At 49.4% G+C, this 27317-nt stretch overlaps 1 long non-coding RNA gene across 2 annotated transcripts in view; it reads left to right on the top strand.

The window, feature by feature from the left end:
• The first annotated feature begins 902 nt into the window (after positions 1 to 902).
• Positions 903 to 27317, top strand: part of LOC115097249 — a 42238-nt gene continuing 15823 nt past the window's right edge. For both annotated transcript variants that reach the window (XR_003858246.1, XR_003858245.1), the window contains exons 1-2: positions 903 to 1662; positions 4116 to 4215. This is a non-coding gene — a long non-coding RNA (uncharacterized LOC115097249). The remainder of the gene's footprint in view (positions 1663 to 4115; positions 4216 to 27317) is intronic.

Here is a 27317-nt window from a genome sequence, read left to right as displayed (position 1 = left end):
ACCACATGAAGTATGGGCAGAACAAAATAAAAAGGTTTATTTAAAAATGCGTTAGAACCCCAGATCTGTCTGCAGTTATGTCAAAACGTGCACAGGCTGCTACTCACAAGGAAAGAAAATGTTAGTGGAGAAAAATGGATTTTGGACAGCAGATGTTAAGATGTCAGATTCATCCATCCTTCAAGCTTGAGCTGAGTTCTTCAACTCTCATTTGGCACTTAATAAACTTCCTACCACTGCTGATTTCATTTGTGGCAACAACATCTTTTCAATGCCTCCCACTAATTGAACTAAGCAGAGACAAATGCCTGTAAGTTTATTGGGGGGATAAGGAGGTTTGAAGGAATAAAAGCTTGGGAATGCTAACTGGGGAGCCTGCCGCATTTGACTCGTGGATATTGACTCTTCAAGGTAAAAAAAAAAAAATCAGCAGCCTCTCTTTACAACTTCCGCCTCGTCCAGTCCTTTCTGGCAGAGGAAAGTGAACCAGGACGCCACGAAGACCCCCTCCATCAGCCCGTTTTCTGTCAAATTCTTGTCCCCAAATGGAGGAGGTTTACCATACATAGTAGCAGCCTGGTGAAACCAAGGGGACGGGGAGAGAGTGGTAAACTGAGACCCCCCTCTCTATGTGGCTGAGCTAAAAATAGCCGAGTGGGAAAAGGGCCGAGTCAGGACTCTGCAGGGCTAGTAGTCAATGGGCTGAGAGAAGCGATGGAGCTCGGCGCTCTGCTGCAGCTGACGGGCTATTTTTTGCCCTGCTTGCCTAAATATGGTCAGAGAGGGGATGGCATGGCCGGGGGGGGCCACTTGTCTCTGCCTGTGGGACGCGTGTTTCGGATGCTTGGCCGGGTATATAAGCACTGGAAAGGTGGACTCGGTTTCTGATCAGAGGGCTCGGTTTTTCCCCCCCCAGCCCCCTCTCCTTCCCCTCTATCGGAAGTCCCCTCCCCCCTTCTTCTTTGCTGGTTGGGCTTGTTAGGTGGTTTCCATGTTGTCCTTGGAGGTGGCTTTGCTTTGCTTTCCTTCAGTTGCTGTGATGCACCCTGACCTCTGTCTCCAGCTGCTCCGGAGGAAGGCGAGACTTCTGCAGACTCTGCCCTTTTGGCGGATAAAAGAGGGGGGTGGGGGGAGGGGAGGGGGTGTGTGGTCCTCTTCTCCTCAAGGTGTATGAAAACCCAAGCCAAGAAAAGCTTCCCCTCCCTTAATTTGTGCTTTGCCCTCTATCCTTGTCTGTGCTCTTCAGCGCTCTGCCTGTCCCTCCCCTCCCTCTCTCTCTCTGTCTCTCTCTCTCTCTCTCTTAGCCTTTGCTCTGTGCTTTCAGGCACTCCCATCCCTCCCCCCCCCCCCTCCCCATCCTAAGGGTGCGATGCAGCAGAAGACACCGAGCTCCGGTTGTGCGTGTGTGTGAGTGGCCCGAGGATCTCTCTCTCTCCGCCCCCCAGTGCCATCCCCGGGCCTGCTCTCTCCCTCTCTCCCCTTCCTGCAGTGCTGAGACGGCTGCGGGCTGCAGCAGGAGGCGCAGTGCTACCTTGTGATGCTGTGACCCTCCTCCTCCTCCTCCTCCTCCTCTGTGCATCCCTAACTCTGGGACGCTGATTCAGCTCTCGGCTCGGGGCTCGGGGGGGGACTCCGCCGGCTGCCGCAGGAGCTTCGGACCGGGTACGTCGCGCTCGCTCTCCGCTGCCCGCGCTTCCCTCCCCCCCCCCCCCCTCCTGCCAAACTTGCCCGCGGACTTTGCCTGCGGCTGCTCGTGAAGCGATGCGGGGGGGGGGGGGGGGGGGCTGCAATGTGTGCGTGGCCGAGGCGGCAGCTGAGCGTCAGAGGGAGCCGGAGCCCGCGGGGAAGGCAGGGCACTTGTGCGGGGCACTGGTGGCCATAGGGGGGGGGTCGTCGGTCTGGGCGGAGAGCATTCCCGGCTCCGAGCTGGAACGGGAGCAGTCAGGCAGCCCAAGTTGCAAGGTAGTGGCACCGGGCGAGTGAAATGCAGAAAGCAAGAAGCCGGGATGTGCGCGCTTATTTCACTAAAGATATTACAGGGAGAGGCGCACATGCCCGGCTTCCTTAGAAAAGTTACATTAATAAAGTGCAAAAATGCTAAATGACGGCTTCCATTCCTAACCTGAAGGCGGTTTTATTTCTAAGGGGTCTCGCCTTACATGTGGACGAAGCTTTGACCCTGCAGGAAGGAGCATGCATGCATGTTAGCGAGGGCAGCTCTCTGCATGCAGACGTGTGCCTGACCTGGGCTGAATTTCCAGACTCGGGGGGGGGGGTCCCTGCTCCACAAAAACCTTCACTGAAGGACACCAACTTGGGCTGCAGCGTTAGCGCCGGTATTTCTGAACTGACTTTCCCGAGCCCAGGATTCCTCTGTTTTTTTTATCCCCCCGTGGCTACCTTGGAAGACGCTTCTTCAATCCTTCAGCTTTTCTGGCGCTGACACAAACTTCTCTTGCATTTTCAACTTTTCTCCTGGCGACGAGAAAGGCTGCCTGTCCCCTCTCCCCCCCTTCCAGCTGTAAGGACATAGCTAGTGCTGCTGCTGGGGGAGGGGGAGGGGGGCCTAGTGCGCGCATTCCTGCCTCTGCGGTTTTCCCCAGGACGGGAGGGCAGGCGGAAGAAAAGTTGGGTAACTGCGCCCTTCCTTTCTCCTTGAGTGCAGGGGAGGGGGAAAAGCGAGGCGTGAGGTTAAAGGGAGCCCGGAGATTTCTTCTGCGCTTCCCCAAATTAGGAGGAGCCACCTGTCCACACCCCCGGTCCCCACCGATGCTTTCATGACAGCCCCAGGGGCGTTGTACGGGTGCTTTGCTCTGCTCCGGAGAGGTGTAATGAGCCTTCCGTTCTCATGATGCCTACTGTGCGTGCAACCGTGAAATAAATCCTGTGGCTCAGGGTTCATGAAGAGAATGAGTCCCTTTTGTGCCAGGGGAAGGGGAAAAAACAACCCCATAATTTAATTACAGGCGCTGCTGGGTAAGAAAGGATCCTCCGACCTGGGCCCAGTGGGATGGAAGCTGCGTTTTCAATCCCTAAAGCCACCCGGGTGGCCGCCTGAAGAAATTCGGAGCCCGGGCTTGCTGCCCGGCTGTGCAGGACTCGGGCGGCTGCTGCTGCGCGCTCTTAGGGAAGGCCGGAGAGGGCTTCACCTCCCCTGGTGACCCCGGGGGGAGGCCACCGACCCAGATTTCACCCCCGGAGCCGCTCCTAACTTAAATATAATCATCAGCAAAATCACCCAGGCCCTTCTTAATGCGACCTTCCTGGCGGGGTGAAGTGGCTGCGAGAGGGCGAAGCAAGGTCTCAGCCAGGGCACACCCGGTTCAGGGTGTCTGTCTGTCTGTCTGTCTAATGGGGGACAAGGCTTTATTACTCAGCGAGGGGACACTCGGTTCAGGGTGTCTGTCTGTCTAATGGGGGACAAGGCTTTATTACTCAGCCAGGGGACACCCGGTTCAGGGTGTCTGTCTGTCTGTCTGTCTAATGAGGGACAAGGCTTTATTACTCAGCCAGGGGACACCCGGTTCAGGGTGTCTGTCTGTCTGTCTAATGAGGGACAAGGCTTTATTACTCAGCCAGGGGACACCCGGTTCAGGGTGTCTGTCTGTCTAATGAGGGACAAGGCTTTATTACTCAGCGAGGGGACACTCGGTTCGGTGTCTGTCTGTCTGTCTAATGAGGGACAAGGCTTTATTACTCAGCGAGGGGACACTCGGTTCGGTGTCTGTCTGTCTGTGTGGGGAGGGGCAGAAGGCTTTGCTTCCCCTCCCCCCAGCCCTGCTAGGATGCAGCAGCAGGAAAGCCATCGATACAATTGAGCAGTTCAGAGGCCCTTGCTTTGCCACTTGCTAAGTTTTACTTCAATCCGCTTCCAAGGGCTCGTTAGAGACGGTGAAAGAGCTGGGGCGAGGGCGAGCCGAGCCCGGCCTGCCCCCTCTGACCTCTGCGGCTCCTCACCTTCAGCAGCGCCCCTGGCTGCACGGGGAGCTCAGCGTGGCCAGCAGGGGGGGGGGGGGAGGGGGAGGGAGCGACGCCCGCCCCGCACGCACGCGGCTCCCACCTCGGCCTGGGCCACTCACATCTCCGGCTGCCCCCCTCCCCCTCTTCTCTTTCAGATGTCCGCCGACTGCAAGAGGAGCCGTGCAAAGAGCTCTGCACCCGCCATGCGTGAGGGAGAGAGAGAGGACCTGCCTGCGCCCCCCCCCCACCCCCCAGGTAAGCGCGGGGCTTTTCATTGCACGGGCATTCAGGGCTGCCTGCACGTTTCTTGCCCTGCAGTGGATTCTGCGGCTGGAAGCCCCCCCCCCCTCCTCCCCCCGCCTATACCTTCCCGCCCGAGGGCCATACTTCTGTATATGTCCATATGTACGTGAGCAGCTATGGAATGTAAAGAAGTATGGTTCTCAGGCCGGGGACCGAGCGAGGAAACTGCCGGCGGCGGCGGCGGCGGCGGCGCTGGGGAGCACCGGCAGGACTGCGGCACCCCGGCCGGGCTCTTTCCCAAGGAGGATCCGGAGGAGCCCGGAACGGGGGAAAGGAAGAGAGACCCCCCCGCCCCGCGTCCGTGGAAAACGCCTTTATAGCACAATTACTGCCATCACAGGCGGAGCAAGGTCGGCGTCTGACTCTGGAAATGGGACTTTGGCCGCGCGCGCGGGTTCAATTCTTGCCGGATTCCGCAGTTTTCACAGCCCAAACTTGCGCAGGGGGGAAATGCCAGTTCGCCCCCTTCAAGCAGATTTTTTTTTTAAATTTAAAGTACAGCAGCGAAGGGTCCCTAGCCTGCAAGTGGCGGCGGCCGGGCAGTGAGTGGCCCTCTCCCTCCCCAACGCTTCTTGGCGGCCCGCGGGCCTTGTTCCTTAATCTCGGCTTTTCTAAAGTCCGGCACTCAAAGCCAGGGATGAAGCAAGCTCAGTGACTTGCTGTCTGCCCTCCCCAGGCTCGGGGTCAGGCACCGGGCAAGGCTTGACAGCGCGGGTGGGCGTAGCAAGGCAGGAACCTCAGGGAGGAAGGCTGGCCCCGGGGCTGGTTGTGCTCGCAGGCCCGGCAGCCTCGCCACCGTCTGCCCTGGCTGGGAAGTGCTTATTCTGCGGCCGCTGTCCGCCTCCGGCTGCCCCGTCCGCATTAAGTTAATGGCCGTCGCCGGCCGAGGAGCCCCGGCAGCTTAGGCAGCCTCTCGGCAGGAGACTTGCTCAGTGTCCCGAGGTGCATGAAATTGCAAAACGATCGCCTTTCGGCTCCTCTTCCAGCATGCTGCGATATCACTCGCAGGGCGCCCGGCCTGACGGGGCCAGCGTACGAGCGTTACCGCCAGCCAGTAGTGCGCACAAACGCCTCATAGCAGCGCTGTGCGGAAGGTCGATGTTAGGGCTCTATTTATTAAGCTGCGTTAATGCACGTTTAATCGCAGCATTTGAATGCTTAACGTGCATTAAAATCGCGGGGGGGGGGGGGGGGGGGGGGGAGGGAAATCTTCAGCGGGTATCACTCCTGCCATTTGGTAAAAAAGGATTCCAGGGTGGGGGCTGGGGTGAGCGGAAGCTTTGGGGACCTTCAGGGGTGTAGGGTGACTGTTAGCCTGCCAGTGTTTTGGGGGGAGTGGAACTTTCCCAGATCCTGAAGTTTATTGTGATCTATGTTAAAGCCATTTTTAAATTAGTAAGCTGCTTGTGTTAAGTGATGAACACATTTTAATAAATGTAAAGAAATGCATTAACATGTTAGCACAGCTTAATAAATAGGCCCCTAAGTCACCTGAATGTTTACAGGGAAAGTGCAGCTGAAGTCTGAGCTGGCCACAGTCATCGTTAATTATAAACCACCCTGCTATAAAGCCATCACCCAGAACACCCACCAACCCCACCTAGAGCTTCCAAGCAAAACCCAACTGTCCCCCACCCCACCCCCTCATAATATTTACTGACTCCCACCCCACCTAGAGCTTCTGAGCAGCACTGGACAGCAAACAAGAAAAACCCACTGGGTGCATTTTTACATCTTAAAACAGAGCCACCTTATGAAAAGAAGTAAGAATGAGCTGAGGAACTGCTGGGTCAGCAGTTTTTCTCTTCCTCTTCCTGGCCTTGTAATTGTTGAAATTTTGGAATTTTGCTCTGCCCCCAGCGACTTGCTGGGAGTTTGCTGTGGCGGAAGAGAGATTCTGCCTTATTCAGTGGAACTGGAATGTGGGTGCCATTGGGGAAACAGAGAGGAACAAGGCCTGGTGTTCTTCGGCCATTTACACTGTAATTTGATTTCTGAAAGCAGAACCTGTAGGGCCTGCCAGGAAGGACCAGGTTAATTCAACTTTCCCATTCGATTCTATGGCCAAAAGCAGCCTGCCTGAAAGTCAGAGCAGTTATGCAAAGGCACTTAAAGCAGGTTTAGCAGCGATTCCCTTTGTGTGCGTGCGCAATTTGTGTGGAAGGTGTATTCTGGTGGATCCTTCTGGCATTCCTTTGTGAGCAGATGACATGCACCATTTAAACTTCCACATCCACCTGCCTCTGCAGGTTTAAACAAAGCCACAAAAAAAAAGGTGGCTGGCGTGTGCAAGGGAATAGTGCATTCATCAGGAGCAATAAAGCATTTTATTGTGGCAGTATTAAAAGTGTGAGCTGGCCCTGGTAGGAGCATTAGTAAAGGGGTGTATCAGCAATCTCATTTAAAACTGTCGACCCAACATGAAAAATGTAATGTTGGAGAGTAAACTGCTATTAAGGATGATTAGATTGACCTAGAGGACAGATATTTTAGCTGCTGTAGCATGAGTCGATCAAAGTGTGCGTTGCTGGGATTGCACTTTTGTTTTTTTCTAAATGAAAGAGCCGCAGAATATTTAAGATGCACGAGTGAGCTTTTTTGTAAGAGATGATTTTCACATTGGATTTCCGGCTTTTTTTTTTTTTTTTTTGCAGGGAGGGGATGGTGAATACAGGGTTTAATTGCTAGCACTTTAGCATACATTGAAGGTATCTTACTCTCAGATCAACCAATCAAAAGCAGCAGTGTGCTGACTCAGGCTCTGGACTGTGCACGTTCGTTTGCAGGGAAAAAAAAAGCACCACTGCAGTGCAGCTTCTTCCACTGCCTTCAGCAGCAGCAGCAGCATGGCTGGGCAGAGCCTCCCAGGGCTGGCCGAGGCCCAGAGCAAAGGAAAGGCCCTGGAAACTAGCAAGCAACACATTGAAATGTGTGTGCGCACCCATCCCTAAACTACTGACCCCCATCACCTGGGGGGACTGCAGGCCAGCCGCTTACTTTCAACTCCCGTTCCAGGCTATTCTGAGAACTGCACTCCGCTTTCTTCATAAAGGAGAGATGAAGTGTGCGGCCATCCAGGGCCAGACTCAATAGCCCTAAGGTCATTTAGGGACAGATGGAAAGTATAGAATCAGCAGCGACCTTCAAGGGCTGCAAACAGGTCTGGATCTCCATGTGATGAGCTATGCAAATTAACCTGGCTCTAGGATCAAATATTATGCAGAAATAGTCTGATATGTATTTCTGGTGGATCTCCAGAAAAGCTGGTGGCCTTTCCTGACCAGGCTTGTGGCACTGCTGCTGCTGCTGTAGCTTCTAATTTTAAAGCATAGGGTCCCCAAATGCAGGACCCCCGGGGCTGCAAACGGATCTGGTTTTGATTTCCATGGTGAATATGAATGAGAGCTATTTGCACACAAAGAAGGCAATACATGCAAACACATCGCATGCATATTCGTTGTGGAAATCCTGAAAGCCAGATCGAAGGTCTGGATTTGGTACTATCCAGGCCTTTCTGAGATTGCTTCTGAGTCTGTGCACGTTGGAGTTTCATATCATGACCCCTAGTCCTGCCATTGGAAGAGGCTTGATTCCTGTGCATTTTCCCCTGTCCCTCCTCTCCTCCAGGGCATACACATTTAGATCCTTCAGCCTCTCCTGGCAGGTCCTTTGAAACAGGCCTTATCCCCTCCTTTTTCCTGCTGGTTATTCCTCTCTCCGTGCAGCCCTCTGGCCTTAGCCACATTGCTTCGCTACCTTCAGACCGTCAGGCACTGCCACTCTAAGGTGTCTCTCCTGCTCCGTGCACATCAGTTTTCGGCCTCCTCCCCCGATCATGTACAATTCCCTTGCATTTTTGTTTGCCAGTTGCCTGGCTCTGCCCTCCTTTGCCATAGTTTCGGCCACTCCTCAGGCTTCGTTAGATCGCTTTTCATTCCTTCAGGGCTGGGCACTCCATTGCAGATCGTAGGGTCACCTACAAAAAAGACAAACTTCTTGCTTTCTCTCTCTCTCTCTCTCTCTCTCGGGCACAAAATGGGTCCCGGCTATCTGTGCCCTGCATGCTGCCCAGTAATTACCAGGCTTCGTGTCGCCACGTGATTACACAGGGTCTCAGGAAGGCGCTCCTGCACCTTTAAGAGCCACTGCTGGTGTCTCTTGTTTGATGCGAGATGCCGAGAGCAGATCCCGGGTGCTGGCCTGGATCTGAACGTCAGGCAGTGGTAGCTTTTCCGTGGCATGCCAGTGGGAAAACACTACTCTAGGATGCAGCAGGGATGTGCATTCGTTTCATCCGTTTCATACATTTCCTATACAAGCATGTAATATGAAACGAATGAAACATATGAAACGAATGCACATCTAGTTGACATGTAATGGGAAACCTATGAAATGAATTAAATGAATGAAACGAATGCACATCCCTAGGATGCAGCAGGGATGTGCCTCATCTCCTGTTCGCTGGATAGAAAGGGGGCAAGGGTTGCTGATGCAAAAGACCAATATCAGTGGATGGAAACCAGGAAAATTGTACCCTTTTTGCCTCATTCACAGATACCCCTTGTATGTGAAGTTTCTCCCTAACCATAGAAACACTGCAAGATGGGTCAATGTCAGCATTTTCTGCCTTTTTGCATGGAAATCCTCTCACTAATGTCCATGGCTAGTAACTTTGAGAAACTGGGAAAGTTTGCAGATAGTTTGCTAAATGAAAATGTTCCTGTGTTACTTCTGTTAATTAACCTGCTGGTCAGCGTGCTGGCAGCGATGGGAACAATTAACATTCTGCCCCACTGTTTTCAGGGTGGAATCCCAGAGGTAATGTTACTGCTCTGCTGATGTGAATAGGAAACACGGGGGTTAAGGAGCTTTGCAAAGTCACTTCTAAGGAATACAGAATGTCGTTTTTACAGTCATAACAACATCTTATGGGCTGACTTAAGATGCTCTACTCAAGTTATTAATTATGTATCCATTGCTGACCCAATGATTTACAAATAACTGTGAAAAGCAAAGCCACACATGGGTTAGAACAGGTAGGCTGGAGATGGCATCTTAGACATTCTGTTTATTTAGCAGTGTGCTGAGAGATTTAGGATTTTTTTTATTTTTTTTTGCTTGCTTGTTTGCTTTTGAAGATCAGAACGGACAACAGAACCTTTTTCTGAACCTCGTAGAACAAGCAGTGAATCTTAAAAGCAAAAAAAAAATAAAAAACAGATTCCCTTAGGTTACATTCCACACATGTCCAACAGTTGTGGTCATCGTTTACCAGCTGTGATAAAGTCCCACGTTAGCCTGGTACTTAGGTCGTCAGTGGTCTCTGGAGCGTCCCCAAAACTAAATTGTTCTGGGTGTGTGAGATCCTCTTGTCATACTTTAGAGCAGATGCATCTTTTCGTGCCTTTGTAGGAATACTTACGTCTATGCCTAACTATGGAGATCTTACATTTACGTGACCTTATGGGTCGTAGTGCTTTTGGTGAGGGGGTAGCTAGATTCTGGCCCAGGCGGCTTCAGGGGAGTAAACGGCGCGCCAGTGCTTCAGAGGACGTGATTTCTTCTATTACTGCGTGGGCCAGGAAAGAGCCTTGAAACTGCCAGGACTAGCTCGGTTCACATTTTAAATATTCAAAAGAATCTTTCCTCTCAAGGAACTTTTCCGAATGGCACTTGTGCAGCTGGAGAGGTTTGGCGATGGACAATAATGAGACTGACACACGTTGGAGCAGGAGAAGGAGTCACATGCTGCGCCTGTAGGAGACCGCCATGACCAGATATGGCCAGCGTTTGACAAAGTGCTGCTCCCTATAAGAAAGTCCGACGAGTCCTAAGGGGCCGCGGCACAGCTGACAGAAATATTCCTCATTCTCAGCTGTGAAACCAGGCTCATGCTAGCTGAGTGGCGCAAGAGGCTAATAATAGCGTAATCTGCAGAGGCAGTCAGTGACTGACCAAGGCCCTGGTAGTGCTAAGATTATAAAGCAGAAGGTCTGACTTAGGTATCAGGACCGCTGAGCCACAGGAGCATGGCTGGTAGTGACCTAAGAGCATGTGAACTGGCTAGGACAGTGGCTACTAGTCCACAGATTCCTTTTGGAATTGAAAGGCAGAATGGCTTGAATTGGTTGCCTTCTGTAGTCTTAATTCAAAATACCAGGAAGACATGGTAGCGAGCTTTAATGCCGCCCCTACAGTTTCTTATTCCGTTCCAGAACGGAGTACTTACTTAATAGCGTAAATTGAGCAGTCTCTGAGCCCGATTGCTAAGTTTTTCCCCCGTAGACAAAGAGTGGGAGAAATGTCTTAATGGATGAGGCCCTAGGTGCTGCTGTGTGTGGGTACAAAGCTGTACTAATATTGCCAGGAAGGAAAGGAATGAGAGCTATGAGAGAGAGAGCAAGTCTGCAGCCTATTTTTTTTTTCCCCATTTCCATTCGTTTTCTATTCGTTTCATGTTTGAAATTCAGGGATAATACGATTCCGATCAACAAGGAACTCAGCTTGGGATGAATCGGGGGGGGGGGGGGGGGGACGACTTAAGGTAGAAGAGGACGGGGTTTGGACTTTAATCTAGGAATGTGCCAGTCATTCCTGGGCCTTCCTCTTTTTCAGCCTCTCTGTCAGGGTCCACTTTCTACATTCACTTGCATCTGTTCTCTGCTCTTATCTTTCTAGGAGACAGAATGCACGGTTTTTGCAAAGAGGAATACAACTGGATTTCTTTTCTTTTTTTTTCCCCAATCATTTCCTACTTCTGGGAAGGTTCCCATCAATTGAGTTTATTCTTTTGTTGTCACATTCATAACTACTCATTAAACGTTTATCTCTGGTGAGAAACGACACCTTTTTTTTACAATGGAGGAAACTTATGGATCTGCTCTTTGTGGATTTGTGCATCAGCACTAGAATTCTACTTGTATAGGTCTTTATTTCCTTAGCATCCTGAGAAGGCGTCAGATTCTCTGCAATATAGATTGTTTTTCCTTTAACCCAGAGCTCCCTATACTTGTCCTGGGGATCCCAGAGCCAATCGGGTTTTCAGGATATCCACAATGAATATGCATGAGATAGATTTGCAGATAGTGCAGGCAGTGCATGCAAATCACCCTCATGCACATTCATTGCGGATATCCTGAAATCCTGACTGGGGGTTCCCCAGGAGAGTTTGGGAATCACTGCTCTAAGCCATGGAGTATAACTCTCTCTCTCTCTCTCTAATCCAGGGCTCCCCCATACCTGTCCTGGGGACCCCAGAGCCAGTAAGGTTTTCAGGATATCCACAATGAATATGCAGGAGATAGATTTGCATGCACTGCCTCCACAGGATGCAAACTGTGTCTCATGCATATTCATTGTGGATATCCTGAAAAGCTGACTGGCTGGGGGGGGGGGGGAGCCCTGCTTTAACTTGTAAAGCACAAGTTGTGAGTCAGGCCACTAGCACTGAAAAACTCGGGGCTGATGCATGCTGGAAGTTTTCTGTAGACACAAAAAATGGGACAAACCTCTGACAGGCCCATGTACCAAGCTGCACTGAAACATCCACAGGCCGATGAATATTTGTGCGTAGAAAACGGGCGCTCAGTGTCGAGCGCTTGTTTTCCTAACGCGCATCCAGCCACCTCTCCTGGGCGCGCGATGCAATATTTAAATGAGGGGCGCACTAAAAAGGCGCTAGGGAAAATTGTGCGTCCCTAGCGCCTCCTCTGCATCTGGCGCCCAGGAGAGGTGGCTGTCAGTGCGGGTCGGGACAACGGACGCTCAATGCACGCATCCGTTTCCTCCCGCTACCGGCACAATATACACGCACAAGATACACAGCCTGGACCGTTTATGTTGGGCGCCCAGAATGTGTTTTTTTTAACCCCGACTTTTTAAAACTTTTACCTGAATCTGCTTTCTGTGGTTCCTTCTACTTAGTATCGCGACGATACCAATAGGAGGAATCGCAGAAAGGAGGATTTGTTGTTTTTAATCAATGAGCCCCGGGCTGGCGTAAAGTTAGCCGCGTTGCAACGGGCGCAGTGGCCGCGGGGGAAACGTTTTGCATGGCGGGTGTTAGCTGACAGCCCCGTCCGCAGGGAATTTACACGCGAGGAGCGCTATTAGCCTCGCGGCGGTTTGGGCGCACGTAGCACCGGGGGGGGGGGGGGGGGCGTGTGTGCCCGCCCAAAACGCGCGTCCAGTTGCACGTTTTATTTATTTATTTTTTTTTTATTTAAAAGTTTTTTTTTATGTACCGCAAAATGGTAAAGTAGCCTGACCCTCCAAGCGGTTTACAGGAAAACATTCATAGTTAAAAAGCAAACCAATCGGTCATAAAAGACATCACATTTATAATAAATTTAGTCTGGAAACAATTTCTCTGATGAATAGGAGGTAATAGCTATTGAATATCGTAAGCAGTGTTTGCCCGTGTTGCATCGGCCTGCCCAGGAATAGGAGCCAACGTTTCAATAAGACTGGGGGTGCTACAGGCAGCGCAAATAACCCCTCCCGGGACGCGGCGAAGGAGTTTGCGCAGCACCCGCAGAGCTGGCACCTGACTTCCTGCTTTTCACTTCTGATGCCGCACGCTGCTCAGAGCTGATAAAACGTGAGCTGCAAGCAGACAGGGCCTGTCTCGTACGGGATAACGCAGGCTCTTTTCCACAGGTGCAACTTCGCCTCCTTTCACACAAGTACAATTTTAGCAGGCTTTCTTGTGCTTTTCTGAATTCTCAGGCAAAGCCAGTGCTGATGACCGACTGGGATGCAAAATTATGCGAAGCAGCCTTTTAGTACGATGGCAAAGTTTGTGGCTAAAGACTTCGCCGAGGCAATGTCGCTGATAATGTTCCGCACCTCAGGGAGCCTTTTGCCATGAAGTCCTACAGGGCTCGTTTACATTTACCGCCGGTCGCCAAATAATAACGCCCGCTCTTTAGTGCAGGGCTTGTTTTTCGCGGCAAGTGACTGACTGACTGGCGAAGGGGCAGCCAGAAATGCCCCCCCCCCCCCCGGGTCATTTATCAGTTTGCATGAGGTTCTCCTGAAGGCCAGCGAACGATACTTTTGTTCTGCAGTTCGACCTTTGTTTCTGCAAATCCAGGGGGGCTAGCATGAGAAGCAGACTTTTCAAAGTGATTTCATTTTTGCTGCGAAGCACGGATTCAACGACTTCATGGGGAATATAGAGAGTCAGGGTGTTAAACCTGTGAAGTTTTCTTGTCTTCCATGGTCTGTGTACGGCCTTTCCTACATAATATCTATCCCTAAGTGCTTCGCAGAACGTATGAATAATTCAAAAAACAGCAATACGGTTTTGTACGGGCAGCCTCCCTTCAAAATAGCAACTGGGACTCGGCATAGTCAGGGCGTGGAGAGGCAGGCAATGCAGTGCCTGAGCCTTCTGCAGGGGCAAGCTTTCCAGAAAGGCCTAAGACCCGAAATCCTGTCACCCCCTCCCCCTCCAGGCTGGGAATCCCAGGGCATTGCAGACGGCAGCTGCGCTCCATCATCCCGTCAGCAGATAAGAAGTGTGCGGGCCAGGAAACGCGCTTTCAGACTTCACTGCACGGCTGTCACCCAATCTCTGACTTGCCTTTCTTATCTATAAGATTCACAGAAAAAGAGTCCCTTATCAGTCCCTTTACAAAAAAAAAAGAAAATAGAAATGGGATTAGAAAGCCAGTCCTGGTGTGAATTAAATGCAGTAACTGCCCGGGTTAGAGAAAGTGAAACTGCGAATGCGGCCGTCTCCCTGCGCGCATCTTTCCATCTCCCTGTGCGCACCTTTCCATCTCCCTGCGCGCACCTTCCCATCTCCCTGCGCGCACCTTTCCATCTCCCTGCGCGCATTTTTCCATCTCCCTGCGCGCACCTTTCCATCTCCCTGCGCGCACCTTTCCCATCTCCCTGCGCGCACCTTTCCATCTCCCTGCGCGCACCTTCCCATCTCCCTGCGCGCACCTTCCCATCTCCCTGCGCGCACCTTTCCATCTCCCTGCGCGCATTTTTCCATCTCCCTGCGCGCACCTTTCCATCTCCCTGCGCGCACCTTTCCATCTCCCTGCGCGCATTTTTCCATCTCCCTGCGCGCACCTTTCCATCTCCCTGCGCGCACCTTTCCCATCTCCCTGCGCGCACCTTCCCATCTCCCTGCGCGCACCTTCCCATCTCCCTGCGCGCACCTTTCCATCTCCCTGCGCGCATTTTTCCATCTCCCTGCGCGCACCTTTCCATCTCCCTGCGCGCATCTTTCCATCTCCCTGCGCGCATCTTCCCATCTCCCTGCGCGCACCTTTCCATCTCCCTGCGCGCACCTTTCCATCTCCCTGCGCGCATCTTCCCATCTCCCTGCGCGCACCTTTCCATCTCCCTGCGCGCATCTTTCCATCTCCCTGCGCGCACCTTTCCATCTCCCTGCGCGCACCTTCCCATCTCCCTGCGCGCACCTTTCCATCTCCCTGCGCGCACCTTTCCCATCTCCCTGCGCGCACCTTTCCCATCTCCCTGTGCGCACCTTTCCCATCTCCCTGCGCGCACCTTCCCATCTCCCTGCGCGCACCTTCCCATCTCCCTGTGCGCACCTTCCCATCTCTGCGCTCCAGGCAGGCTTCATAGTTCTTTCCCTGCCACCACAGCTTTTAAAGTCCTGCTTCGTTTTTTGAGCAGGGGTTTCCTGGAATAATCTGTCAAGTGCGACAGAGGGGACGGGAGGCTTGCTGGCTGAGGGGAAGGGGAGCAGGGTTAGAATGGACGGGAGCGAGCACTCGTGCAGCGAGGCAATTCCGGAGGCTTTAACGCCAAGCGCATAATGAGATAAGAGGTAAGATCTGCCTTTGAGCCGGGTCATCATTCATGCTATAGGATTCAGAGCCACCCCAATACCGCGTGGCTCGGCAAGGAGGCACTAAATACATCTTACTCTGGGACCAAATCTACAGCATCATTTGCTGCAATTATAAGTAATTGGATACATATTGCGTTTTCATAGCTTGTAATTTAGCATTGATTTTAACAAACCACGATGCCGAAGACCTGCCGCTGTGCGCGAGTGGCACGATCAGATGTGCAAGCTGTGTCCGTGAATGGCTCCCAAGCATTTTCCTATGTACAAAGGAAAGAACTGAACTATCTGAAAAGTCGGCAATTTAAGAAAAGGCAGCAGAGCGCTGCTTGCTTCTTAGTAAGGACGGCGGAAAACGCCCGCCCAGAAACTGTCTTATGGTAGTGACTGCCGCTCCCTGCGGGTCACCCCCAAGGCCTCGGTTAAGGGTAGCAATATTTACAATCAGAACCAAGCAAGTGTCAAATCCATAAAAAAAAACGACTGCTAGCACCATTTCTACGGGGTGAGGAGCCGTCCTAATGATTCAGCCAGTGCTGCTCGAAGGGCCCGGCCGCGGAGGCAGTCCTGCGCTTTTTCCTGCCTATCAGTACTCCGGGGCCCAGTGCTGAATCCAGCTTCTTTACCACAGTCATTCTAGGTTACCACCTACCCTATCATAAGTCCTATCTGGGGGAAGGAGGGTTCCCCCGGTGTCACTTTTCAGGAAGTGCATGATTTTAGATCACTCAATCCTCTTATTACTGAGAGCTCCAGTCTGGAGTATCCCAGGGATGAAAGATGCCATGTGTTATGTCTGCTCCTGGTTCCCCGTCCCAAGCAGTTAAAATATATATAAAAAAAACCAACAACCCTCTCCTGGTGGCAACCTAGCCAGTCACGTTTTCAGGATTTCCACCATGAATAGGCATAAGAGATTTGCATACTCCAGGTCTGCACTGTGTGCAAATCTCTCATGCATATTCATTATGGATATCCCAACAAACAGATCGGCTAGGTGTGCCTCCAGCAGAGGGCTGGTAAATAAACACTGTTACTAGAGTAAGGTTTGCTCCTCCAAAATCACTATATATTGACAGGTATTTATTCCAGTTTCATACGGCCAAACCCAGAGCAAACAATGATAAGTGTGATGCTGCTAATCTGTCTTTTACAAAGCAAAGGAAAGGGGAAGTGTGAGACCTGCAGAGGTGCGCGCTGCCAGATCGGGTGGGTGGCTGAACCACACAGTCTGCACGGGTCAGGTACAGGACCAGCCATCTGGTGAAACACCAGTCTGGCCACTTCCCCCTGCACAATACTTTTGCATGGCAACACTGTGCTCATTGTGCAGGAGATTCTGAATTACAGAGTCCCCAAAATAAAAGGGAAAGTGGAAAAAGCAGAAGAAAAGCCATCATCTCTTATTTATTTATTTTATTTTATTTTAAAAGTTTTGTATACCGTTATTGGAAATACATCACAACGGTTTACATAAAATAACATAAAACACAGAGTATACATCGGAATTTTACAACACGCATTCAGTAGGAAAACAAATACCTTAATAATAAAATACAAAACGTAATCTTTTCTATCACTTTCCGCACGGTTTGATGATCCCCCCACGGATAAGCTGGGATCCAGTCTGCTGAAAGTGCCCGTCCGAGAGTCTGATGCAGTAAGATGTGAGTGAAAAAGGTGCACTGAAGCTCAGCACACACTTTCTTTACACATCTGCTGAGAAAGGTGAAATGCCAATGCAGGAAGCTGCTGTGTGCACATAAAACCTGATCGATGCCCATAAACCAGGTTTCTATGCATACACCCTGAGTCCAGGACCCTGGTACCATGAACTCCAGGTTCAGCCCCATGTGACCAGGAGTCACATTTCCTGTCTGCACTGGGAAGTAATAGCCGATGTCTTGATTAACATGGGATTTGCAGGGAGAAGTGCTAATTTGGAGGTGCAGTTTAGCTTGTGTTTGTGGGCAGATTTTTTTGTATGTTCAACTCCTTATTAAATTAGGAGTCAAGCTGCGGGCACATCTGTGCATTAACCTGTCTGCACAGCTTTTTACTCCGGGGCCTTGGAGCTAACCTGGGAAACTCCAGTTCTGCTTTCTGCAATCTGGGCCGAAAGGGCCTTTATTCTCTGCTTTCCATGAAGCATGTTTTGTAGTGAACTGTGTCTTGTCTGCACTTAAGCACTTACAATTCAACTGGGACAGAAAGACATCAGCAGCAGCACAACAGACGACTGCTCCCAACTACTCCCTGGGTCCCAGCGGCGATTTCCGGATCACCCAGGCCAAAAACTATTTGCTGTGGATCTGATGCCAAACTGTTGCGCACTATAGCAAATGCTTTGCTGAACCTGCCTCCTGTAAGGGCAGGAGGATGAGATCTCAGAGGGCCAGCACATTTCATGTTGGACATAGTTCCTTTAAGGCATTAGCACTAGACCTGAATGGAGGCCTGCGGACTGCAGTGCTTTGGGGTCTGCGCTCTTGGACTGGGTGTGCAGAGAGGGTTTGCATTTAGTATGGTTTCATATTAGTTTTTAGGAATGTGCATTTGTTTGAGACAAAAAGTATAAAACACGACGAATGAGTCCATTTTTGTTTCATTTCAAATGAACCCCCCAAAAAAAACAAACCCCAAAATTTCATCTTTTTTTTTTATTTTCAGGAAATAGTGAGCACTATTAAAACAATCCCCCACCCCCCAAAAAATATGAAAAAACAAAAAAAATAAAAAAAAATAAAAACCCTGAAAACAAAACAACAAAAATCTCTGAAAAACAGAATGAAGATGAAAAAAAAAAACCAAACCGAGCGTGCAGATCCCTAATCCCTGGCCTCTCCTGCCCCAGCACCACCTCCAAGCTCGGGCCGGTGTCATTTTGTACAGCAAAACTCAACAATGGCGCCAGCGGGGATCGCTCCTTTCTCGTGAAGTCATTTGCAACTCCAGGGTAAGAGGGGGGGTGAGGAGGAGACCCAGGAATTTAAATTAACTTTGGGCAGGGCTTCGTGAAAGAAACCCCAGAACATTTCCACTTTCGTTTCAGACGAATGCACGTCCCTAACGCTCAGCGTGGCGCACAATTCGTGCCCAGCATCAGGGCCCAGAGAGGCGGATCCGGACACCTGAGCGGCAGGCAGCTGACAAGCGCACTTTTTTTTGCAGGGTTGGGATCCTGCATTCACAAGCACCGGACCGATTTCCTCCCCCCCCTTTATTCTGTGTCCCCCCCTCCGGACGTTAGTGCGGTCGCTGCAGAGCTGCCACTCAGCCGCTAACGAATGCTTCGTGTCTGCTGACGGGCAGCTTGCAGCCTGTGGGCCTAAGCTGTCAGGCCAGCGGAAGCGTGCGAGGAAGCCCCCCCCCCCCCCCGTCACCTCTCCGTGCAGCCCCCTCCTCCACCGGGGACCTCCTGAGGTGGGAATACCACATCAGCAACGGTACAGCAGGGCTCAGCTTTCACCTGACTTGACGGGGATTTGGAGCCGGGGGTTTGCTGTTAATCCCAGCGCAGGCTTCCGGCGTGCTACCTGCTCGCTTGCCCTCTTCCTTCACCGAAGCTTTGTTCGTACAGGACAGTGAGGAGGAAGGAATCTCCACAGTCTGCTGATTAAAAGCAGGATTTCTTTAATGGTTAATGAGGCGGGGGATGGAACAGTCACCTGGAGCCCGTACAGGGCGAAATGCTCATTCCAGCCCAATGTCTGAAACCAGACTTTCTAAGAAGGAAAGAAAAAGTATCCACAAAGGAGCCTGAATGATGTAAAAAGGAATGAAAGGTGGAAACTGGCAGCGGGTAAAGACCTGCAGACTCATCCAGGCTCCCATTCCTACTGAGGTCTCAGACAGCCTCCTAGATCTCCGGTCTTACTCTCACTTCCCCACCGCCTGTTACAATTCTAAGGGGCAAGCTGTCCTGTGTGCTCCTCCATCTCATACCATGACCCCTTGATTGTAGACGTTCTTGTCTATTGAAGGATGTCCCACGGAATAGCAATATTTCCCTCCTATACCCTCTCTCTCAGGTGAATTTATTTAGGTCCTTAATTCTCACCTTATAGTGTACATTGTGCACTAGTTTGATATCACTTTAACCTCTGTTCCTTTCACACTGCAGCCTCCAACTCTGGCGTCAGTGCTCCAAGTAACATCTCACAATCAGGTTGATGCAGAAATCTAAGCATGTGCTGGACTTCAGCTGATGCAGAGATCTGAGCATTAAAGCTCCATGTGCTGGATTTCAGCTGATGCAGAAATCTGAGCATGTGCTGGATTGCAGCTGATGCAGAGATCTGAGCATTAAAGCTCCATGTGCTGGATTTCAGCTGATGCAGAAATCTGAGCATTAAAGCTCCGTGTGCTGGATTTCAGCTGATGCAGAAATCTGAGCATTAAAGCACCGTGTGCTGGATTTCAGCTGATGCAGAGATCTGAGCATAAAAGCTCCATGTGCTGGACTTCAGCTGATGCAGAGATCTGAGCATTAAAGCTCCATGTGCTGGATTTCAGCTGATGCAGAAATCTGAGCATGTGCTGGATTGCAGCTGATGCAGAGATCTGAGCATTAAAGCTCCATGTGCTGGATTTCAGCTGATGCAGAAATCTGAGCATTAAAGCTCTGTGTGCTGGATTTCAGCTGATGCAGAAATCTGAGCATTAAAGCACCGTGTGCTGGATTTCAGCTGATGCAGAGATCTGAGCATAAAAGCTCCATGTGCTGGACTTCAGCTGATGCAGAGATCTGAGCATTAAAGCTCCATGTGCTGGATTTCAGCTGATGCAGAAATCTGAGCATGTGCTGGATTGCAGCTGATGCAGAGATCTGAGCATTAAAGCTCTGTGTGCTGGATTTCAGCTGATGCAGAGATCTGAGCATTAAAGCACCGTGTGCTGGATTTCAGCTGATGCAGAAATCTGAGCATTAAAGCACCGTGTGCTGGATTTCAGCTGATGCAGAGATCTGAGCATTAAAGCACCGTGTACTGGATTTCAGCTGATGCAGAGATCTGAGCATTAAAGCTCCGTGTGCTGGATTTCAGCTGATGCAGAGATCTGAGCATTAAAGCTCCATGTGCTGGATTTCAGCTGATGCAGAAATCTGAGCATTAAAGCACCTTGTGCTGGATTTCAGCTGATGCAGAGATCTGAGCATTAAAGCTCCTTGTACTGGATTTCAGCTGATGCAGAGATCTGAGCATTAAAGCACCATGTGCTGGATTTCAGCTGATGCAGAAATCTGAGCATTAAAGCACCGTGTGCTGGATTTCAGCTGATGCAGAGATCTGAGCATTAAAGCACCGTGTGCTGAATTTCAACACACAGTTTTAATGCTCAGATTAAAAATGTTTTTAATGCCTGATGCAATAAGCTTTGTAAACCATTGTGATCTATACATGGAACGAAGGTATATAAAATGTTTGTATAAATAAATAAATAAGCTAATGCTATGCAAATGCATTGGGAGTTAAAATGTGCGCTTGTCACAGGTCAGATGTACATTTAACTTGGGAAGTGGGAGACGGGATACTTCTCTGAGATCACAGGGGCTAACTGCGGCCATGGTTAGCTGGATAAGTCTGTACTCAGCTGGTTAAGTGGTCCTGGCATTTTTTTTTCATGCCAGCACAATATTGCTGGAAACTTAATTCCAACTCTGACCTGGGCTTAAGTTTCCTGTGCTAAGAAAGTTTAGCTATTCCAGAGCATCTCTCTGCATCGGGAGGGAAGAGCTAAAACCCTGATTTGTATGGGATTTCCATGCCAGGGTGCTAAGACCAATGCCCAGTTTTACCCATGCATTTCCTGTGGGTAAAGCTCCTTGCCGCATCGCTAGTAAGGTTTACCTGCAGAAAATGTTTGCAGAACTGTGGGTAAAACTGTGCGCTCCACCTTTCTGCGTACAAGGTATTGCTATCTTCTTCTATCTGCTAATCCCATCTCTCCCTTTGATTTCTACTGATGCTCTCATTCTCTGACAGTTTTCTGTGTTAGTTATGTAGGTGGTTGGGTAGAAAGGGCCCCCCCCCCCCCTGTCTGCTGTTTGCCTTAACGCTCTCTCTGGTGGTGGTAGTCCAGGGCAGGATTTATTTCATTTATTTATTTGAGTTTTTTCTATACCGGCATTCACGGAGTTCGTATCATGTCGGTTTAGGATAGAAGGAGTCCCTTCCCCATTGACTCAGTGTGGTTAGATTACCACTTCCCCCTAATGTGTAGCTGCATCAAATCCACCAGTATCTTCCTCCTCTAGAAACCTTGCTCTAGCTCCCTTCAATAAAAATCCCTTCCATTGAATGTGATTCCATCTATTTCCTCTGAATCGTAGAGGATGGCTTCTCTTTCTACCCACGATCCGTCCAATATTCCTCCCTTGTTCGGTTGGGGGATCAGTACTTCAGCCCTCCACTCCCGTCATTACTAAGATATTTTAAAGCAATCTGGTTTTTTTTTACCGTAAACTGAGTCCAATGAATTCTCGACGCCTTACCACAGCATTATCCTATTCTTTAATCATTTTTAGTTTGGAAGAATTGTAAGAGACCCATTTTCTTTCCTTCAGCAAAATAAAGTCATGGCTTCTCCTGAATTCCACTTCCCAAGCTGAGACAAAGCCAGCACCAGAGGCCCCTTCTGTCACCTGTCACCTGACTCCTGGATCTTGATCAGGAGACTGCATCGTGACCCTTCCTCCAGGGCATCTGCGCTCCTGTCCCTTCCTCTGCTCTGGCTCTCTTCTCTGTCTGGTTGACCTTGCATTGCTGTCTTATCTTCTGCTACTCCCTAGAGGACCAATTGCCACCCTCTTTGGAGCTCTAGTCCTATCTCTGCATGCCCCTCCTTCAAGCTTCCCTGTATTGACTGTAAACCGTGGCACAAACGTAACTGGAATTTAACTATGATCTGATTGAAACTCGCCTTGAGAGGAGCCTGGAAAGGGCAGGCTATAAAACGCTTGCAGGTAAGTAAATAAATAAATGAGAATGGCGGTCCCAGAGGGAATCCTGGCATCCTCCCCTTGTAACTTAAAGCTAAGTAAAGCAACGCGCACGTCACCTCTTATTTATATTTCTTACAAACAGCCGAAGGCCAAGGAATTGCAACACTTCCTCAACCAAAAGAGCAGAAAGCGACACCTATCTACAAAGATCCTAGACACTTGAGCTGACTTTGTATTTCTTGGACATTGAAAAAAAACAAAACTATAACATTTTACGTGAATAAAAATAATGATTTTAAGAAGCTCATAAGAACATAAGAAAATGCCATACTGGGTCAGACCAAGGGTCCTTCAAGCCCAGCATCCTGTTTCCAACAGTGGCCAATCCAGGCCATAAGAACCTGGCAATTACCCAAAAACTAAGTCTATTCCGTGTTACTGTTGCTAGTAATAGCTCAAACCTATTACAGCTTTTTTTTTTTGGAATTAGGGTTTATGGACTGGAAACCTTCCATTCAGGCAAAGAATAAACTCAAGTCAGATTTAGTGCAGGTTTGGCTGCCCTTTGGATGAATTTCTGATGGAAAGAGCTCTGAGGGTGCCTTTTAGCAAGCGATTTCCGCTGTTTAAAGCCCCAGTTCCCTCTGGTAAATTTTTTTTTAGGGACAAGGAATACAAAAAATAATCATTTCAATGCACCACCATGCATCTGTAAACGATTAGAAAAGGAGGTATCACCTATGGTCATCATTGACCACCGCCGGCCTTCTCTATCTACTTCCAAAACAAGCTTTTTTTTTTTTTTTTTTTTTTAAAGATTGTTTTTTTATTTTCTGCAAATCTAGTAATCTTCCCAAATAAGTTAGCCCATAAACTTCCAAAACAAACTGCCAATGATGTCAGCTCATGTTTCATATCAGGGGACAGAAGTGAAAACAAAACGTAGCTGGACATGGTTTTGAAGTTTGGACAGCAACGTCTAATAATTTAGAGATGACTGTCGGTGCGTCGAAATGATTGCTTTTTGTATATCTTGCCCCTGGTTTATTTGATTGTGATCAAGGCTTTTGCTTGGGTTGAATTTTATTGAATGCTGACAGAATCTTTTTGTCTATGTGGCAAAAGTCCTTGTGGCCAGATCCCAAACCTAGGTTGGTACAGGCCCAGTGCGGGAAAAGTCACAGGATTGCTCCTGAATTCAAAGGTTTGGAGTCAGGGGACATCTTTTTCTATCTCAGTTAAGAACTGCTCGTTTACTCCCTTCATCCGGTTTTTTGATGGTTGAAATTTTGAAACGAGCAGGTTCACGAAGAGCCAAGCCTTTTGATCGTGCGCCATTCTCTTCTGCCTCCTAGCTCGCGCCGAGCCCCTGGGAGAGTGAGACGTGTGGGCTTAGCCATGCAGCATGATTATTTGATGGGGAGGTCTGAGGGCTGGAACTCCTTAATATTCTGCAGTGTTTACAAAGAAAGAAAACTGTATTAAGCTAATTCATTAAACATGCTTTCCATTATGATAAAGCAATATGAAATGACTGCTCCGTACTATTTAGTTTTTGGTTTGATTGGGGTTTCGTTTGGGGAATGGTTAATGGAACCCATTGTAAAGCCAACCTCAGAAAAAGGTCATGTGGTTCCTCCTAAACTGCAATGTCTTTGAGCCTGCCTTTCAGTCTGTGCTTGTAAGGCAGAGCCAGTGAGAGTCCCAGGAGCCGGTTAAGTGTTGGAGAACTCAATTGTATGTTGGACCCGTGTACTTCACTGGGATTATAGAGAAGCCATTATGAATTCTTTATCTCAGTGGTGTTGTCTGCGTGAAGCCCTGGTGATAAATTAAAAATGCCCTGATTTGGAGTTGGATCTGGCCTGGGTTTTCCATGCACTGAAATGTTTTATGACTATTGACTATTTCAGCAAATGGCACAGTTTTTTTTTTTACATAGAAACATAGAAATGACGGCAGAAAAGGACCAAATGATCCATCCAGTCTGCCTAGCAAGCTTCTGGTAGTAATCAGCTGCCCAGACCGTCGAAGTCAGGGACCTTCTTGGTTGCTATTTGAGACCAATTCCCCGTTACCTCTTGCCGTTGAAGCAGAGAGCAAGGATGGAGTTGCATCAAGAGTATGAAGATTTATTGGTTAAGGGTAGTAACCTCCACACCAGTAAGTTACCCCCATGCTCTCTTTTCTTCATTCCCATCCAATAGCCTTAAGAGATCCACAGTGTTTATCCCATGCCATTTTGAAATCTTTTACTGTTTTTCTTCACCACCTCCTCCGGAAGGGCGTTCCAGGCATCCACCCCCCTCTTTGTGAAGAAATATTTCCTGACATTGATTCTGAGTCGTCCTTCCTTGAGTTTCATTTCGTTAACCCTAGTGATTTCTTTCCAATGGAAAAGGTTCAAAGATTGTGCATCATTAAAACCTTTCAGGTATCTGAAGGTCTGTTGCAGATCTTAGTATCATCCGCAAACAGACAAACTTTACCTTCTATCCCTTCCACAATGTCGCTCACAAAGATATTGAACAGAACCGGTCCCAACACTGATCCCTGTGGCCCTCCACTTAACACCGCTCTCTCTTCAGAGCAGGTTCCATTTACCATCGCACGCTGTCCTTCTATCCAGCAACCAGTTTGTAATCCAGGCCACCACCTCGGCACTCACTCCCAAGCTTCTCATTATATTCACAAGCCTCCTATGCAGGACCGTATCAAAAGCTTTGCTGAAATCCAAGTAAATTACATCGAGCGCTCTTCCCTGATCCAATTCTCCAATCACCCAATTAAAATAATCAATCAGATTTATCTGAGAGGACCTTCCTCTGGTGAATCCATGCTGCCTCGGGTTCAGGAATCCTTCTGACTGTAGATAGTTCACTATTCTCTCTTTCAACAGTGACTCCATTACTTTTCCCACCCCCGAGGTGAGGCTGACCGGCCTGTAGTTTCCAGCCTCCTCTCTGCTCCCACTCTTGTGAAGCGGGACCACCACCGCTCTTCTCCAATCTCTTGGCACCACTCCCGTTTCTAGGGATCTATTGAACAGGTCACACAGTGGACCCACCAGCACATCTCTGAGCTCCCTCAGTATCCTGGGATGAACCTCATCAGGCCCCATGGCTTTGTCCACTTTCAGTTTTCCTAGCTCTTCCCATACATTCTCTTCTGTAAACGGAGTTTTGTCTATCCCATCCCCAATCTATGGTGAACCAGCAATGGTCCTTCTCCAGTGTCTTCTTTAGTGAACACCGAACTGAAGTATTTGTTTAATATTTCAGCCCTTTCTTCATCCCTCTCCATGCATTGATCTTTGTTACCTTTCAATTTCACTCTACATCTTTGGACCTTTCTCCTTTCTCTGATGTATCTGAAAAATGTTTTGTCACCTCTTTACCTCTTTGGCAATCCTTTCTTCCACCTGACATTTTGCTTTCTTGATTACTTTCTCCATCTCCCTCAGTTTCACCAGATATTCTTCCCTGTGTTCCTCCCTTTGGGATCCTTTATATTTCTTGAACGCTGTTCTTTTTGCTTTTATTTTGTCAGCCACCTCCTTTGAGAACCAGATCAGTTTCTCATTTCTCTTTCACATACATTTGTTGCCTTTGTAACTGCTCCTTTTAGTTTGCCCCACTGCTGTTCCACCTCTCCCAGTTTCTCCCAGTCTTCTAGTTCCTCCTCTAGGTACTTCCCCATTTCAGCAAAGCCCGTATGTTTGAAATGCAAAACCCGGGTCTTTGTGTGACTTCTCCGTATCCTATTTGCGATATCACACCGTACTGTCTGATGATCACTGGTGCTGAGGTGGGCACCCTCCTGGACATCAGAGACATTATCCCCGTTAGTGAGCACCAGGTCGAGTATCTCACCCTCACCTCTTGGATTCCATTATCATTTGTTTGAGCAGAGCCCCATGCAGGGCATCCACTATCCCTCTACCACTGTTAGATTCTGCAGAAGGGATCCTCCAGTCTACATCCTGCAGATTAAAGTCTTCAACAATCACCACTTCTCCCTCCTTTCCCACCTTTTGGATGTCTTTGACCAAATCTCTGTCCAGCTCTTCTGTTTGAGCTGGAGGCCTGTAAACCACTCCAATAAAAATGGATGCACCATCCTCTTATTTTAGGACGGCCCAGAAAGCTGCTACTTTACCCCTTATTCTTTACAGTTCAGTAGCTTGGATATTGTTCTTGACATAAAGAGCTACCCCTCCCCCTTTTCTGTCTCTCTGCCCTTCCTTAACAAGTTATAGCCCGGTATGGCCGTATCCCAGGCATGAGAATCCGTGAACCAGGTCTCCGTCACAGATCTGCCTTTTTCTTCTGACTTCCAAAATGTGCTTCCAGCAGTCACAAGTGCGATGCAGGCTGGATTTCATTACCTCAGAATTGCACGGGAAGGGCTGGCTCAGGGGCAGTGCACAGGGGACCTGGGTTTTGAGTTCGCCTCAGGTCCTTCTGCTGTGGAGTCAGTGTTCACTGCTCCTGGGGCGACGCTTCTGGACGGGCGTCCCCGTCATTGTGCAATGCCAACACCTGCTCGCCAAACTTGCAGCCCCACTGGTGCACGGCTCCCAGCTGCGGTGACTGGCCTAGGCCTCCTTCCATGAAAGAAGCAGGAATCATTTCTGTTCTCTTTCCATGGCAGTTGGGTTCTGTGGAAAGGTTTGGCAGGGATGGGATGATGCTGCGGCAGGAAGAAACGCGTTATTCTTTGTTGATATGTCTGGATACATTGGGATTGACCTAGTAATCCTGTTTGTAAGGCTAGTGATTGGTTCCTTGCCTAATGTTTGAAGCTGCTTTCTGTGGTTTTTAATTTATTGTCGTGCTTTGTTTGGGCTTTTGATTTTGGAAGGTCGTGTGGCTAGCAGCGGGGCACAAAAACTACATAAACACAAACATATAAAATAGATGGTGTGTGGGGGGGGGGGGGGGAGATAGGTAACTGCAAGCATTTCCTTTCCACCAGCCCTCCCAGAAAAGAATTACACGGGAGAACGTCCAATCTCCCCTCCCAGCAACCTTTCCTAACAGAACCAGAGCTCCTGCACGCGATCTCATGCTCAGTGCTTTAAAATGTATAAGCCAGGTGAGAAAATCATAAGGCAACAGAGAGCAACATCATGAGAAATACAAATCACGACGAAACAGACAGAACAGCATAATACAAAGCAATAAAGCAAAGGCCACAACAAAGCCATGCACGGCGTCCAGGAGTTTGCACTTCCTTCCTCCTACCTTGGCACTGTGGAACACCTCATTCTCTATT

Source organism: Rhinatrema bivittatum, chromosome 8 (assembly GCF_901001135.1).
Source record: "Rhinatrema bivittatum chromosome 8, aRhiBiv1.1, whole genome shotgun sequence".
Classification (NCBI taxonomy): domain Eukaryota; kingdom Metazoa; phylum Chordata; class Amphibia; order Gymnophiona; family Rhinatrematidae; genus Rhinatrema; species Rhinatrema bivittatum.
Note: the sequence above shows the minus strand (reverse complement) of the source record. Positions and strands in the feature narration are given on the sequence as shown.